Source organism: Argiope bruennichi, chromosome 1 (genome assembly GCF_947563725.1).
Source record: "Argiope bruennichi chromosome 1, qqArgBrue1.1, whole genome shotgun sequence".
NCBI lineage: Eukaryota > Metazoa > Arthropoda > Arachnida > Araneae > Araneidae > Argiope > Argiope bruennichi.
Window position 1 is genome coordinate 63,248,185 of NC_079151.1, and position 9,202 is coordinate 63,257,386.

Genomic DNA, 9,202 nt, shown 5'->3' on the forward strand with positions numbered 1-9,202 from the left:
TATTCGTTTCAGAATAATATTAATATACAATATTCCATTCCCTTCCAAAAGTTTTCTCCCAGTGATAATTCAATGCGAATATGACGCAATATGACGAAAGTATATGTGTTTTTTTTTGTATGTATATATAAGATGCAAGAATGCTAGAAAAGTAAACAGGTGTAATCTTGATATTCTTTTTTAATTATCGCAAGAAAACCCCATTTATATGTATTCTGAAATATCCTCTAAATTTTGTAAGTAGTTTGATTGTAAAAAAATGAGTATTTTGAAGATACAGTAATTAAATTAGCAGTAATTACACAACAATTATTTAAAAATTTATTATTTATCCAAAGTGAAAATTTTGTAAGTAGTTTGATAGTAAAAAAATGAGTATTTTGAAGATACAGTAATTAAATTAGCAGTAATTACACAACAATTATTTAACAATTTATTATTTATCCAAAGTGAAATTTTTATTTTAACCCTTATACATTTCAATAGATCTGCTTAACTTTTTCGGGTCACTCATTATTATTATTGAAATGGATAAATTGGTATTTTTAGAGGCAATTTCAATATTTACAATCTGTTATCAATTACAAGCGGTATATCTCAAGTAAACAAAATAAAATGATTACTACACTAAAACATTAAAATACTTCAGGTTTACAAAATATCCATGGATTTCACGAGAATAATGATAATAATAATAATAAAAAAAATGCAAGTTCGTATTTATATGAAATATAAAAGGATAGAATTTTAAGCCTGTTTCATCCGTTTTTATCTTATTTCATCACAATTATATAGCAGTCATGACATATGCATGCAAAAAAAAAAAAAAAAAAAATTAATATTGCCACACTGCACATGTGTATAAGTGCAGTAATAATATCAATGAAAAATATATTCAAAAATATTTTGAAACATTTACTAAAATTAGGGGGAAATATTACAGAAATAAAAGTCACAATATTGAAAAACTTATTTTAAACTATTAACTTATTTTAAATTCATTTTCATAATTTTAAATAAGTTAATTTTTATTAAAAAAAAAAATTGCATGTTAGCACCTTAGAGAAACAAAGTTTTATAATGAAAATTACATTTCCAAAAAAAAAAGAAAAAAAAAAAAGATAAGATAATTAACATTTTCTAGCTATTCTAAAAGTAATTGTGATAAAATACTTTTATTTCATATTATTTATTTAAGTTTCTCAAAATATCTGATTATTTTTTTTAAATCCAAGTAGCAAACAAACATCTATGTAATGGAAAATACAATCTCTAACCTTAGTTAAGATAGACATTTCCGATCCATTCATACCATTCCTTCATCAATTTTATCTTTTATCAGACATGTAAACAATCATTTCCTCGGTAAACTCTTTGATATAATACACATCAACCCTCACACCCTATTCATTCTAAGCATCTATTTCATGATCAATTAACATGGTGGAAATGGAATTATGGATATTTGAAATAATTGGATATCGACATTACGCCAAATTTGACTGATTTTCTCATTGACGATCTATTTGGGAGTGCCACCACTCCATTGGCGCACGTGGAGCGGTCGCGAATGCCGCCTAGTTTTTACAAGGTGAATTAAGAAGAAAAATTTAAACTGGAACATGCAATGTTTAATAATGGATAAGGAGATTACCATAAATTATTTACATAAATACTAAATTTTTATTTACTTTTAATAAAATGAAAATGAGAATAAAAATATGTTTTTGGAATTATATATTGATAAATATATGATTAATACTTTTCAGCGTACATCAGTTTAAGAATTGTTGAATTAACTACTGGAATACAAAAGAATAAAGTGAGGATTTATAAAAATGCTCCTATTTTGTTCATTTATAAAGTTTGAAACCAGTTCTAATCATTTTTTTTTCTTGTTTACATTCGTTTTCTTTTCCTTACATCGTCTAAACCTTTGTATTCGAAATATTTTCAATGGGTATAATTGCTTAAAAGAAAAACCGAAGTAAATTTGAAAATGAAATGAAAATTAATATGAAGACGGCCTCGATACTTTACTATTTATACGTATTTAAGGTGGAAACATTAATAAATTATTATGCTTAAAAGTTAATTAAACAGAGATTAAAGAATTTTGTAGCAAACTAAATTGGCATCACTGAAAAAAATATTTCGATTTTAAAATGGTAGGTATAATAATTATTTTTATACGGAAATAGTTTCGGAAGTTATCGGGAAAAAACATCACAATATTGCTTAATTTTTAATTACTTAAAGATAAAAAAAATTGCTTCGAAGTGCACATTTTCACTCTTAAAATTTTATTTATGCTTAGTTTGATAAGTCAAATAGTCTGATCTGTAAAGTACCAACACGCACCTTAATTATAAGTAGAAATTAAATGTTTATCTGCATTCAGATAGATCATATATAATCAGTTAGCCAAGATACATAATAAAAGTGTATTTTTTTCGCTTTTTTGATAAAAGTTTAATTTCAAAATTTATTTTTTCTTTTACTACCAATTATGTACTAGTACCATCTCAAAAAATTAAAAAACATCCTAAAATTTATTATTTTTTAAATGCTTTTACCTTACTAGTAGGATCAGTTAGGATAATTGGGAACACAGTTAGAAGATTTTTTTTTTTATTTAAATTGATCATAAAAGATGGAAATTAAATCAATAATTTATGTGAGTGCATAATAATGTTCTGGAGGGCTCATTGTACAACGCCCCTTTTTACCAAATTAATTGATTAATTTCAGTTACAGTAATGCTCTTAATTACCTCGGTATGTTCTTAACACTCTCAGAGACTATGAAACAGTTGCGAACGCCTATTTTGGCTTCTAATTACAGTAATGAACTGATTTGAAGAGAACATATTTGAAATGATATACTATTACTTATTACCTCAGAATTTATTTTATCATCTGTCACCAATTATCTCATTTTTTTACTGTGTTTTTAAATAAAAAATATATAATTTCATTAATATCGCATATAAATAACTATAACTATATAATACTTTCAATTTGGAGCAATTTGCTATCATTCGATTTCTAATTTTGACGGGAAATAAAAACCCATAAAAAGATAAATGTCTAAATTATACGATACACGAGAAAGATATATTAAGACGGAGAAACACACACTAAAATGAGTAAGGATTAATAGTTCAATTTAGTAGTATAAAATATAGTTCATTGTTATAACACTTGAGTTTTCTTTCTTTCCTATCGAGTAGCCTTTTAGGATTGAATAATTATTATTTTTTGAACGAATTTGAAATAGCAAAAACCAACAAGAGTTTGTATCTCTTTTATTTTATCGCATTATATTGTTTTCCGGTGCCTTTGTTATTTTTATGTTTTATCATCATTACCAAATACAAGCGCGGAAAAGCATGCAGTAATCGCAAAGCAAACTCTTCAACTCAACTTTAGTAATTAAAAACATTTATTCTGTAAGCAAATACGTTTCTTTGTATAGTACAATTAAAAGTAATGTTTCATGCGAATTTTTTAAAAATACGATATTTCAAAACAATTATATTATTGTGTAAATAGCGTTTTAGAAAGTAAATGTTCAAAGGGCAATTTTATTATGGATAAGATGATGAAAAAGATACGGCAGCAAAAGACGGAGCCCTTACCGACTTCTTATATAGAAAATAACCAAAAAGAAAAAGAAATATTATATCTGGCTGAAAATTATCAACGCCAGTTTCAATATCTTTATCCAGATAGAATTGAACCTACTTTGTATTTGGAAAATGAATGCAAAATAAACAAACTTCTATGCACAACTTTATGTCCAATAAAAATTACTAAAACGACCGAACTGCGAGAATGGAATGACTGTGCGATATTCCTTGCTGATTATGTAGAATACATACCTTTGAAAATTCCGACAAGATGTCCACAAACTCTGTTTTCTTTAGACAGCATTTTAAAAAAACGAAAAGGCAATTCTTTGGAAATGAGTATGATTTTATGTACTTTGCTCCTTTCTTCAGATTATGATGCCTACGTTGTGCAAGGATATGCAACTAAGCAAGTGACGAAAAAAATAGAAAAAGAAAAAGCAGATCCGATTTTTACTTTACCCAAGAAATTCAGACGCTATGAAGAATTCTTTACTCAGAGACCTCAACCAGTAGTTACTGAGAAAAATAAATATAATTTAGATTTCGAAAAAGCAAGATTGTTCTGGTTGGAAGGCAAAGTTTTCGAGGAATCTGAAGAAATGAAAAAGAAAACTACCACCAAGGAAAGGCAAAGGGATATCTTGTATGGAAAACGCGTGCACTTTTGGGTATTGTTAAAGTCATCAGAGAATGGAACAACTCAACCAGTTTTCTTGGAAGCTTCAACAGGTGAAACTATTTCGATAGATAATCCAGAATATTTAGGAATTGAGTTTGTGTGGAATGACAGAAATTTCTGGAGCAACAATGAAAACTGGAACGGGAGTTGTAAAGATATAATTTTTGATTTCGAAGATTTCACGAAATGGGAAGTATTTTTGCCAGAATACAAAATACAAGAAACGGAATCCGGAAGCAGTACAATGCAAATTCGCATGCCAGAAACATGGATAAGAGATATTGAAATAACACAGAAAGATGTAGAAAACAGATTTCCACCTGATGGAAAGCATACAAGATACAAGACGTCAAAAGTGGATAAGTACAATCCACATACTTTAAGAGATGGACTTGTATGCAGAATAATATACTACAATAATGAAGATCTCAGTGATCCTATAAAAAGTCATTCTTTCTATTCAGATAGAAATGATAGTTTAGAATATCGGGTTTTAGATATAAAAGGCAATACTGTATTAGAAATGTTTGCACAGAATCGAGAAGATGCCTTGAAGTCGCATGAATACCATATAAACAATGACCCTCATTACTTTCAGACAATGGAGTTTTATTCGTATTTGAGATCAGACCGACTTTCAGTAAGAAAATGGACGGAAGAAACAGCTATAGATTATTTTATCAACCGTTCAGATTTTTTAAGTACTAGACAAGTAATGTATCAAAATCGCAGTAAATCTGAAGGTCCTCCAGATCAGCCACAGACGCAAATCCATGAACGAAGTAGGGAAAAAATTGATCTGAAGGATGAAGACGAAAAGCAAATAAAAGAGGTTGATTTGGAGGTAAAAGATGGAAAAGAAACAAAAGAGGATGATTTGGAGGTAAAAGATGGAAAAGAAACAAAAGAGGATGATTTGGAGGTAAAAGATGGAAAAGAAACAAAAGAGGATGATTTGGAGGTAAAAGATGGAAAAGAAACAAAAGAGGATGATTTGGAGGGCGAAAGTGAAAAACCAATAAAAACGGAAGATGATGATGCTAATGTAAGCAAGTCACAAACCGATATAAAAGAAACTGAACATTCTAAAACATGGTCTTTCAATCCATCTTCATTCGACTCTAATGAGCCTATTTTAGAGAATATAGACCTTTCTATCTGGAACTTTACAGAATTCTTACAAAGCATTGACCCAGCTGAGAGATATGCTACATCCGAATCAGAGTCAGAAGATGACGATGCTAAATTAACAAAAAAAGGTCATAAACATGATGCGAAGGAAAGGATGTTGCAAAGAAAATTAGAGGTCGACTCAGGTGAATCTAATGATAAAAAAGACAGCGGCATAACCAAAGAAACATCGAAAGTTGATGCAGGAGATGATTCTGACGAAAAAAAACCTTCAGTTCCAGAGTCCGATGATGAAGGTGATAATGATTCTGCTATTCAACGAGGGAAAACAGAAGAGGAAATTGATACGGAAATTTATGACGATATAAATTTTGATGCTTTGTCAGATGAAGAGCTAGAAATTGATTATCAAACGTATTTATCGAAAATATGGAAGGAATATTCGAATTCACAATGTTCCAGTTTATTTTATATAGATAAAGAATATCAAAATAGAAAAGACATGAGTAAAAAAAAGGTCCTTGTGGCGAAGAAAAGAGTAATTAAAAAAAGGCGTATAAATATTAGATATCTGGAGAGAAAGGAAGCAGGGAAACCATTAGTTCGCCACTATAAAAAGAAATCTGAAGAACAATTGGAACAAGGCAAATATACTGATGCTTTGATCAAACACTTGCATTTAAAAGCAAAATTAGATATACCTGAAACCCCATATTTAAAAGAATTTCATGTAGTGGATCTTGATGAAGATCATATTAACGCAGCAGAAGCAGAAGTTATTAAAAAAGAAAGTATGAAGCTTTTAGACAGGAGTCTAAAAGTGGCAGCAGAAACTGAAGCATTGATTAGTGGTAAACGCATTTTATCTATTAAACACACCTATTTAAATGATTCATCTTCTCCATTAGAGAATTCGATACAAAACATCTGGTTTCTGTTTGAGAATAATTCTTACAGAATTGATTTCCATCGTCCAGAAGGAAGATCGACTTGTAGGAGCATAATATTTACGAAACCAGAAAGTGCAAGTACCGAGTTCACTTTTTCTGATTATTTATGCCGCCAAATAATTCCGGTATACGAAAAAAGAAAAATTACGAGGCCAAGGTTATATTCTTATCTTGCATCACTAATAAAAAAGGAATCGCTTGTACTACGAGAAAACACAGTTTTTGAAAATGACATGAAACAACTTTTGGCCAAAAGAGCAAAAGAAATGAGAGTAGCTTCTTCATTCCAGGAGAGATCTGGATGGAAAATTGCAGCTCAAGATGTGCTAGAGGCGAAACATATGTAAATTTAAAATGCTTACTTATAAAGCAAGTGTGAGTTTCTGTTTATTAGAACAAAAAATAATTTCATTTATATGATGTTACAAAAATGGGGTTTAGAATAAATGTTGATTTTTTTGAAATAATTCAAAAATTAGAAAGTTCCAAAAATTTATAAAATTGAGAAGAGTAGCCAGAGTTCTACAAGAAGAAACTTCCAATAAGAATTCATAAAATTTTTGCTAGTTAACTAGACTTTCTTTTTCTGCGAGAAAAAATTAAATTTTAGAACTACATTTCTTTTTATAAAAATACATAAAAATTTTTGAAATATATTTATTTATTAGGAAGTTTTAGATTATTCTGATTTTAGTAAGTATTTATAAAACATCCAAGTATATCTGAAATAAAATTATACAAAACCCAATTACAAATACTTAATACTCTTATATCTGGCTCAATAGATAACTTAGTAAAATATAATTAAATTCCTCTTTCACTTTCTTTTTACAAAATACTCTTCCGGACTTTTATAGAATCTAAACTGGAAATAAATTATTTTCAATGCAAAATTTCCGAGCATTATTATTCTTCAATGACGACTAAAGGATAGAACAACTTGCAATATGAAGAAGAAACAGAAAAAAAAAAAAAAAAGTTTTCTTTCAAGCACCCCACTCCCCTCCGAATAATTGGAAGATAAAATACCCTCTGATGCAGAGTGGACTCTTCTTTTTTCTCATTGACATATAATTCACCTATCAAATCTGAGATACTGAATAGCATAGAGGAGTAAACATAATTTCTCGATCGCATAATACTAAAAAGTCGTATCGACCTATAAGGAAGGTAAAAATAGCATCAGAATAACATCTGTACTACCTGCAAGGAAAGCACTATATAATTTACTTAAAAAAGTAATAGAAAAATGATCAATTTGTAAGATCTTGATAACCCTATATATTTTTTGTTCCTTTCATAACAGTACTCATTAAAAAAAAAAAAAAAATACAGATTTAAATAATATTATAATTAATATTCTGTTAACAAATTTTGTATCAATATATGGATAAATTATATCAGCATTTAATTTAGCAAGCCATTAATTATTTGATGTCAACGATTACAATTAAGTTTTTCAAAAGAAATAGAGCAAAACGTATGCCAAATTTGTCTAACCCAAATTTAAACTTTGAAATATATTAGCTAAAACCAATTTTACTTACAATAAAGATGAAAGTGTGTTGGTATTCCACAGGTCAGATAGTTTGACTAAGAGTACCAATATGACAAATACATAATAGGAGAGAGCGAATGTGCACCTTGGAGCAATTAAGTTTTTTAATTAATTAAAAATAGAAGGAGATTTTGGTGTTTTGTCACAATAATTTAAAAAAATATTACATAAAAATACGATTTTTACATCGTCTTAAAATTTAAAACATTAGTTTTTCAATGTGTGGAAGTTTTTTAACATATAAATTAATTAGTTAAAAAATATTTGAACCATGCTTTTCGAAGTTTATTTTGCACCAATTAAAAATGAAATTTATTACACATGAGCCCTATGTTACCATGAGAAAAATTAGCTTAATCTACATGTTGCCACTACATTGATAAAAGCTCACATTAAAAGATTAGATTAACTTTTACTGCAAACTAAACTTTAAAAGGTAATTTTCAACATATGTCTGTATGAAATAAAATAAATTTTATGAATTTTAAAAAGAAATAAATGTAAGAAGAAATTTTCTGTGGCCTTGTAAAATATCTATATTATTAATTCAATAATTCAGATAATTTAAAACAAATATAGTTGAACATACATACAGAACAACCATTCTAATCAGAGCTCAACAATTATTTCTAAAATCGTAATAACAGGCATACACATCTAATAAAAAAATGATATGAATAAAATAAATAAGCATATTTTATGCAGTTTAAATCAATAAATATTCTGATGATTTACGATTTTTTAAGTTTTTATATGAATCCCCAGCCCTGTGAGTCATATTTAATAAAACTATTTCGAGACATTAATATTTTAAATAATAAAAAAGTACCATTCTTTTGTGCTAAAATGAGTTAAGTTACGAAAATTTGGATACCTCTATTCTATAAAATGCACAATTTTAGACCTTTCCATTGAATGTCATGAAAAAAATAAGCCAACCAGTACTATCCAGAGTTCCTCCTACAAGGCTCATTGGTCTAAAATAATGAAACTTTATTGCAGAAGACTAAAACGTTAGATATTCAAGATTATTTTACTAAAAATCATTCACATGATTGAAGGATATAAGATTTAGATTTAATTTTTTTCAAAGGTACATTTATTGACTGAAATAAGAAAATATTACTTACCGCATTTATTTTTGAAAATTAAAGAATTCTTATTGAAGATACTGCATAAATTATAAAAAATATAGTATAGTATTCATGAGACTTTAGTATTGAATGACTCGATTTTCAGTAGTCATATTT